Source organism: Benincasa hispida, unplaced genomic scaffold, assembly GCF_027475165.1.
Source record: "Benincasa hispida cultivar pf3 unplaced genomic scaffold, pf3_genome.v1.1 HicScf253, whole genome shotgun sequence".
Taxonomy (NCBI): domain Eukaryota; kingdom Viridiplantae; phylum Streptophyta; class Magnoliopsida; order Cucurbitales; family Cucurbitaceae; genus Benincasa; species Benincasa hispida.
Genome location: NW_028326331.1, coordinates 7,644 through 15,966, shown reverse-complemented (window position 1 = coordinate 15,966; position 8,323 = coordinate 7,644). Strand labels below are relative to the sequence as shown.

The window sequence follows — 8,323 nt, the reverse complement described above, 5'->3', positions numbered from 1 at the left end:
CCCATGATATTATAGATGAGGATAGGTTATGGAAAAATAAATATTATAGATGAGGATAGGTTATGGGAAATGAAACTTACTACTCGTGCTTGAACTTTTGCTGTTTTACTTTAACGCTCCATTCCAAGTAATTGTTTTTTCTTTTTGTTTTATACACGTCTTTCCATGAAATTGAGTTGGAAAAGAGAAGGCAACAAGGTGCATATAATGGGCGGCCAATTCAAGGGGTAGTCACATTTCTTTGGGTACTTATTCTATTCGTGCTTGAACTTTTGCTGTTTTACTTAAACGCTCCTATTTAATAATTTAGTGATTAACACATATTATATTTAGCACTTGGGTAGTAGGCAAATCAGTTGAGATCTCAAAAACATGCATGTTGGTAAATGCATCAAGATCTTTTAAATTCATATTTGATAATTAGGGGTATCAAGTATCTAGACTTCCATTATGAACTCGTAAAGAAAATGCCCAATCAAGTGATGGGTTAGGCTTACAGCTACTTGACTTTCAAATGTAAACTTACCAATGGTACGAGCGAATGGCCATGAGATGATACGAAAAAAATTATACTTTGCTGGTTAGTGCTCTGTGTGTTATCTCTGTTTATTTCTTCTTTTGACTTATAGGTACAAAGGGATGTGTGGTTTACCCACGAACTTTGATTCAACTTATTGCTATGCTTTGGGTTACACTGCTGGAGCTCTCCTCCAGAGTGGAAAAACTGGACCAATATCATCGATCTGTCTGTCCCACTTCTTGTACCTCCTGATCATTTTAGTCTCTAACCTTTTAACCTTTCATTCTTTTTCTTGATATCAGTTTCCTCCATAGATTTTTTCCTCATTTCTATTACTTACTAGTTATGCATACCGGGTAGGAAATTTGGCTGCTTCTGTTGAAGATTGGATGGCTGGCGAAACTGCATTGACTTCGTTAATGGATGTGGAGAGGAGACACGGTATGATTTTTTCATGAAAACGTGCATTCCTGTTCTCATGTTTTCTTGAATAACACGTTAATAATTTTTTTTATAGAATATTTTTTATGGGGAATAAGAAGGGAAATGATAAACAGAGTATCAATTATCCAGCCAAAATGAGAACAAATGGAGATCACTAGAAGAAAAAAAATGAAAGATGAAAAAAACTCTCCAATCTATATTAAAAAGACAACAATTTTCTAGTTGATGAAACTTAAAAGTTTATTTATTTTTTTCTTTTTTAGAGTATCCAAATAACTTAATAGTTACTTATACAATACTATAAAGACTAGTCAAGGTGCATGTAAGATCAGAAAAACAAGGATAAAAGTGGAGTATCTTTTCTCTTAACAATTTTGAAAGGCTTTGGATTGATAGAACATCTTCATGAAGTCTAGTTTAATATTTATCATTTGATGATCTCTTTCTAAAGGTAGAATTCGTTTGGCAAGTAAGTTCAAGCCTGTGATCAAGAAGACAATGGTGGAACTAGATGGTAATATGATCTCTTTCTAGAGTAAATGTCGTTTCCTTTAATCTCCTTCCCAGTCTTATATTATAATTCACGCCGCTCCATTTGTCATGTGAGGAGGTCAGATCAGAATCCTACCATTGATTATGCAAGTTCAAATCTAAAAGAAGAATGGAGCAGGTGATCTGGATATAGGTATCTTACACAACCAAATTGATGAAAATCGAACCTATTTTTCAGAATTTGGATAAGATATTTTAATTAAGTCTCGGGTCAAATTCCATAGTTGGAAGTGAGATATCTAACTTCTTTGTAGTTTCCATTCTTACATGAATTATTAGGAATGTGTTAAGTTCATTGTAATGTCTAATTTTGTTGGTGTGTATTTTTGCTTAGTATTGTCTTGTAAAGGGCCGGCCGGCAAAATCATAGACGAAGCTTTATGGTATTTCTTTTAATTATTGGAAAAGGAGGGCTCCTGGGTATGTTCTCGAAAGGGAAGGTAGAGGTAGTACTTCGAATGGCGAAGAGAGGCGGCTCGGCAAAGAAGGAATGAGAAATCGTCAAAGATGACTTCTTTGTTGGCGAAACGAAGGGCTAGTTCTTTCTCTCTCCATCTTATGGTATTTCACTTGATTTCTTTCTTCTTGTCTTTCTTTATCCTTTTCTTCTTTCTCCTTTTTCTTTCTTTTTTTATCTCTGTTTCTCCGTCTATCTTCTCCATCTCTTGCTTAATTTTCTCCATTCATATGATTGTATCTCAATATCTTTTTGTTTTTCTGTTTTCTTCATCTCATTTCCATTGATACTCCTTTCTTCTATTTCTTTCTCTCTTTTTGTTTGCCCTTTATTAAAATTTGATACTTCATGTATTATTATTTAGTTTATAGCTATATGTCATTAAAGCTAAAATATTGAAATATTAGTAAAGTAACTTGGTCATTAGTGTTGCGTGTGTGTATCATTAGTGTGGATGTTAGTTTAAACAATATAAAAAATTGTTACGACTGTTGTATTTGGTTAGTTAATCATGTACTTTTTTGCTAGGCTGAATCACTTCATTTTTGTCCCCAATTCAAGTTACGGAGTAGAAGAACACACTAAAAGGTATGAAAAAGTTGTAGTAGTCTTTTACCTTCAGGCTATTAAATTTGAGTGATTTAGTCACATATTAACTCTAAATCTTGCCTAGAATATTTTTCTATCTTAAAATCTAGCTCTTTATTTTATCATTGTTTTAAAAAATATTTGAATTAGTCTTTGTCAAATATTATGTCACACTTGAGTTTATGATTTTTCTGTTCCTTGATTTCTTGAAACTAGCTGATCTTTATTTTTTGACTTATTTTATTTCTCTTTTAATCGGTTCTTTGAGTGATTAGTTGTTTAGGATTGTGATTTATGATTCTATACGGCATGGACAAAGAAAAAGAGATGACATTTTAGTTCGTGGGTATTTTCATCTCCAGAATAGAATCTCAAATTAAAATCCTAAGTTAGTAACTGACAAATCAGAATTGGAATTGATTAAATATGTCAAGTGGGGATAAAAAAAATTCACTTTTAACTTTTTGTATTTTATACTCATGCTCCTTTGCCTTTTTGCATAATCTTTTTTGGTTCTATACAGGCCAACGGAGGATTTATAATGAGTGCAAGTCACACAATCTAGGTGGACCTGAATACGATTGGGGTATTAAGGTGATTTTTTTAAAAAAAATTATTTTGCACTGCCCTTTATATTTAATTAAATGAAATTATTGGTAAAAGTGCAACCTTTTGATGAAGCATAATGTTTTTGTTGCAAAATGTTAGTTGAAAATTATGACCTTTATCTTATAATCCATGACAACTACAACAATGATGTATCTATGTTTATCTGACTTGAATGCATTGACTTTTCAGTTTACTTATAGTAATGGGCAGACTGCACCTGAATCAATTACAGACAAAATATATGGAAACACCATTTCTATAAGTACACAACGTAATTTTTGTGATTGGTTCATTTTGTTTTTTTTTTTTTTTTTGTTCGATTTCTTGTTTACTTTCAAATTAGTCAATTTTCATGTTATATTGCATTCAATATTTTGTACATTTTTATTCTTTTCTTGTTTATATGAAAGTTTTCTTTGAGTCGTTTGGGTCCTCAGTCCTCTTGTGAAGTGCCTATTTATTTGTTTTGCTATTTTTGCGTTCTCACTTCTTGGTGGAAACTAAAAATCCCATAGAAAGTTCATTTATTTTCTTGGTTGGTTCTTTGGGAACTATTAATACCTTCCATGTCTTGCAAAAAACCTCCTATATGTCTTAGGCCTGAAGTGGCAAGTTTTGTGGAGCATAGCCGAGTTCTAAACATTTACCTTGGTTGTCCCTTTAACACTAGAGTCTCTAGGTGTTTTTGGTTGGGATTTGTTTTAAGCCTTTTCTTTTTGCTAAGGTTGGGTTTTCATCAAATGTTGGTGGAGGTCTTTATCTATATGCAAATTGATTAATTTCGTGGAGACCAAATGTGTTTTCTCTCTCGTTGTTTTAGCCACAAAAATTCTAGTCTCTTGCTGGCCAAATCCTCACATCAGGGACTCATATGGAGCTTTTGGAGAACCGAAATCCCTTCTTAGAGTGTTATCCATTTCATCCACAAGTTATTTCCTCTTATTCTAGTCACGTCCTTCATCTTCTTGACTTTGTCGAACACTCAATTTTCGACTTCTTTCATTGATTCAATCTTTCATTTCTCTACCTATCTCCCCATTTTCATCTTCATTTCTCTCCTACCAATGTCTTCGCCTTTCATCGCTAATGCCGATGTTTCCCCCATCATTGCATCTTCTCCATCGGAGATTGGCCGTGTTTCTATTGTGTATAGCGAAGTCCAAGCCCACCATATCGATCAACCTCTCCCTTTTCCCTCTATTCTCAAAAACCCTTTCAAAATCCTCGATGGCCCTCCTAGCTCTGAGTTGATTGATGTCCCGAAGGAAGAGTAGTGACATGCATTGAGTTTTGTTTGTTCTTTTACTGTGTTTTGCTTATGATTGTAAATCTCGCTTTTGTTTGGAACTTGAGTATTACTGAATGCGTTTGAGGCCAGTTGCTACTTCTTAAGGTTTTAGAGTGTTTGAATTGTGTTATATGTGCGTGCAGATGATATCACAAAGCTGTTTCCTGATCTTTTCGGCCAACAGTCGGCAATGTTGGTGCCAAATGATTCCAGTTCGGTGCAGGTGAATAAGAAATTGAAGATCGGAGTTGTCTAGTTTGGTGGCCAAGCACTGGGAGGGCATAATGTGATTTCTGGACTATTTGGTAGGGTCTCAATTGTGTCCACATTTATAAATCAAGAATAAATGTTTGCTTTTTTGTTCAAGTTGTGGCTAATTAGCAGCTTCTATGATTTTGGTGAAGATTTCCTACAGGTGAGTAAAAGGAAGCACGTTGTATGGTTTCAAGGGTGTCCTACAGGGATCATGAAATGTAAATATGTAGAACTGACTGCACAATTTATCTACCCATATCGCAATCAGGTTAATTTTCTTGAAGGGATTTCTAGCTTTCAGTTGTTAGAATTATTAGTGTGAATATGTGCAGTCTCGATGCGAAGTGATTGCCATTTGAATGCAATTCTTGATTTAAATGAATTTTTATTTTATCAGGGTGGTTTTGATATGATATGCAGTGGGAGGGATCAGATTGAAACTCTAGATCAGGTGAAACTCTTTCTTCCCATAATTTTCATTTTGAGACGTCTTAGTTGTAGTCAAGGCATTAATTGACAGTTCGGTTTTATTTTCAGTTTAAGCAAGCTGAAGAAACTGCTCAGAAGCTTTGATCTGGATGGCCTTGCCAATTGGTGGAGATTATTCTCAAAAACCCCTTTAAAATCCTCGATGACCCTCCTAGCTCTGAGTTGATTGATGTCTCGAAGGAAGAGTAGTGACATGCATTGAGTTTTGTTTATTCTTTTACTGTGTTTTTCTTATGATTATAGATCTCGCTTTTGTTTGGAACTTGAGTTTTACAGAATGAGTTTGAGGCCAATTGCTACTTCTTAAGGTTTTAGAGTGTTTGAGTTGTGTGTTATATGTGCGTGCAGATGAGATCACAAAGCTGTTTCCTGATCTTTTCGGCCAACCGTCGACACTGTTGGTGCCAAGTGATTCCAGTTCGATGCAGATGAATAAGAAATTGAAGATTGGAGTTGTCTAGTTTTGTGGCCAAGCACTGAGAGGGCATAATGTGATTTCTAGACTATTTGGTAGGGTCTCATTGTGTCCACATTTATAAATCAAGAATAAATGTTTGCTTTTCTGTTCAAGTTGTGGCTAATTAGCAGATTCTATAATTTTGTTGAAGATTTCCTACAGGTTCATGCAAAAGGAAGCACGTTGTATGGTTTCAAGGGTGTCCTACAGGGATCATGAAATGTAAATATGTAGAACTGACTGCATAAATTTAAACAGAGAGATAATTTTGATGTATTTTCTTCACGCTGATGATAAGAATAAACTAAAGTGTGTTTGTAATATATTTTCACGTGTTTAATTTAAAAAATAAGTCATTTTAAAAAAAAATAAATGTTTGATAAGTATTTAAAATAACTTTTTAAAAGTTTTTTTTTAATAAATATTCACGAAGGATGTTTAAATAAAAATAAGTTTTTTAAAAAACCATTTTTCCACAAGCAAACAGATCCTACATAACTAACTAAATATTTATTTTATAAAGTAGTTCTTCAAACAGAGTTTATATTAACAATAGTAAAAAAATAAATTATTCATAACATAATAGTTATTAATTTATAAGGACAAATTTATAATATTTTTTTTTACTAACATGCAAATGATCAAAAATAAAATATTATAAAATAAAAACTCAAACATTCCTATAGGTTGGAAGTTGCTCAATCCCCCATGTTGTTATATTAAAAAAAAAAAGGTTAAATTCTAAAATAATTTTTTATTGAGAAATTTTCCAAATAGAAAAAATGTCAAACTATTTACAGAAAAAGTAAAAAAAAAAACATTGATAGACACAGATAGATTTCTATGCCGATAGACTTCTGTCAGTCTCTATGCTAGATAAAGAATATTAAGATTTTATTATTTTGTGTAAATAGTTTCCCTATTTTTTAAAATTTTTTTGAAAATCTCCTTTTTTATAACTATTAATAGATAAAATTTAGTCAACGAGTATACCAAATAATGAATGATTAAATAAACGATATTAAGAAAATCAAGGTAATCTTCATACCCTGTTTTTTGTTCTAAGAAAATCATGTTCGATATATTTGTATGAAAGAATTTATATCTATTTGTTTACACTTTTTGCAATTTTTTTAGTACAACAAATATGAGGGATGGAGATCTGAAGGTGTAACGACCGGATCCTTACATATTATGGTCCAACCGCTACGACATGCATACTTAGACTTTTCTATCATGAGATAGTTTTGGCAAAAATCTCAAAAGAACATATCTAAGATTTTATTAATTAAGTAATGAATGATTAAATAAACGATATTAAGAAAATCAAGGTAATCTTCATACCCTGTTTTTTGTTCTAAGAAAATCATGTTCGATATATTTGTATGAAAGAATTTATATCTATTTGTTTACACTTTTTGCAATTTTTTTAGTACAACAAATATGAGGGATGGAGATCTGAAGGTGTAACGACCGGTTCCTTACATATTATGGTCCAACCGCTACGACATGCATACTTAGACTTTTCTATCATGAGATAGTTTTGGCAAAAATCTCAAAAGAACATATCTAAGATTTTATTAATTAAGTAGAAAACTATATAAAAAGTTTATTTTACAAAACACCAGGATCCATAAAACATTAGCGTAGTGATACAAAAATGTATGTGCCTATAATAGTGAGTTTGATGGTTGGCCATTTGAGCGACATCCAGTTCTGCCACTATGCTGTGTCCTTACCTAGAAAGTCTGTAAAAATAGGATGAGTATATAATATACCCAGTAAGTATTTCTCACATAGGGTAGTGACCAAATGCACAATCACATGCAACATGTCCTGAAAACGTATGATTGGGACTGAAAACATATAATAACATGTGGTGGTCGGTTATGCTTCTAATGTAAATTTCTCCGCCCTGATAGAAAGATGAGGACTTAGGCGGAAACTAATTCATCTGATGATTAGCGGGTCATGTAGTCAGTAGGGCCAGAGTCGCATCCAACATCAACCATTAACATAAACGTAAGTGTAACGACCCGAACCCTAGGATCTAGGTAAGGCCGTTACTAAAATAAATGCATGCAAAGAATTTAAAACGACGCTCAGTTATTTGAAATAAATGCTAATTAAAAACAAGAGAAGTTCAAGAGACATTTATTAAATGCCATTATTAAAAACAATAAATCCCAAACTAGTCCCAGTGGCTCGATCATGAATTCCGCTGCGCCATCGCTGGTGCATCTCTACCCTTACCTGAAACATCAACATAAGAAAGAATGAGTATGAAATACTCAGTAAGTAGCCCCACCACTGGGGTCAGGCTAGGCATCTATGTCCTCTAGATACCCGCACATGGCACATAAGTACATGTAACAGATGAGAGACTGAGTTCTATCCTATTGTAGTTAAGTATGCTCACAAAACTGGTGAATCCCGAAGGAAACACAAAACTGGTGAATCCCGAAGGAAACACAAACTGATGAATCCCGAAGGAAACACAAAACTGGTGAATCCCGAAGGAAACACAAAACTGGTGAATCTCGAAGGAAACACAAACTGGTGAATCCCGAAGGAGACACAAACTGGTGAATCCCGAAGGAAACACAAACTCGTGAATCCCGAAAGAAACACAAACTGGTGAGCATCTAACTAATCAATGAAGAT

The 8,323-nt window shown here is 33.5% G+C and overlaps 1 long non-coding RNA gene across 5 annotated transcripts; it reads left to right on the top strand.

The window, feature by feature from the left end:
* Positions 1-255: 255 nt before the first annotated feature.
* Positions 256-5,982, top strand: LOC150030378 (uncharacterized). 5 transcript variants are annotated; one of them, XR_016527044.1, is made up of 10 exons: positions 257-961; positions 1,416-2,077; positions 2,502-2,561; positions 3,085-3,155; positions 4,602-4,763; positions 4,863-4,981; positions 5,111-5,164; positions 5,251-5,387; positions 5,551-5,712; positions 5,811-5,982. It is a non-coding gene; the product is annotated as an uncharacterized LOC150030378 (long non-coding RNA). The 5 variants fall into 5 exon arrangements; XR_016527045.1 differs by having other exon boundaries at positions 260-961; positions 1,925-2,077; XR_016527041.1 differs by having other exon boundaries at positions 256-2,077.
* Positions 5,983-8,323: the final 2,341 nt, after the last annotated feature.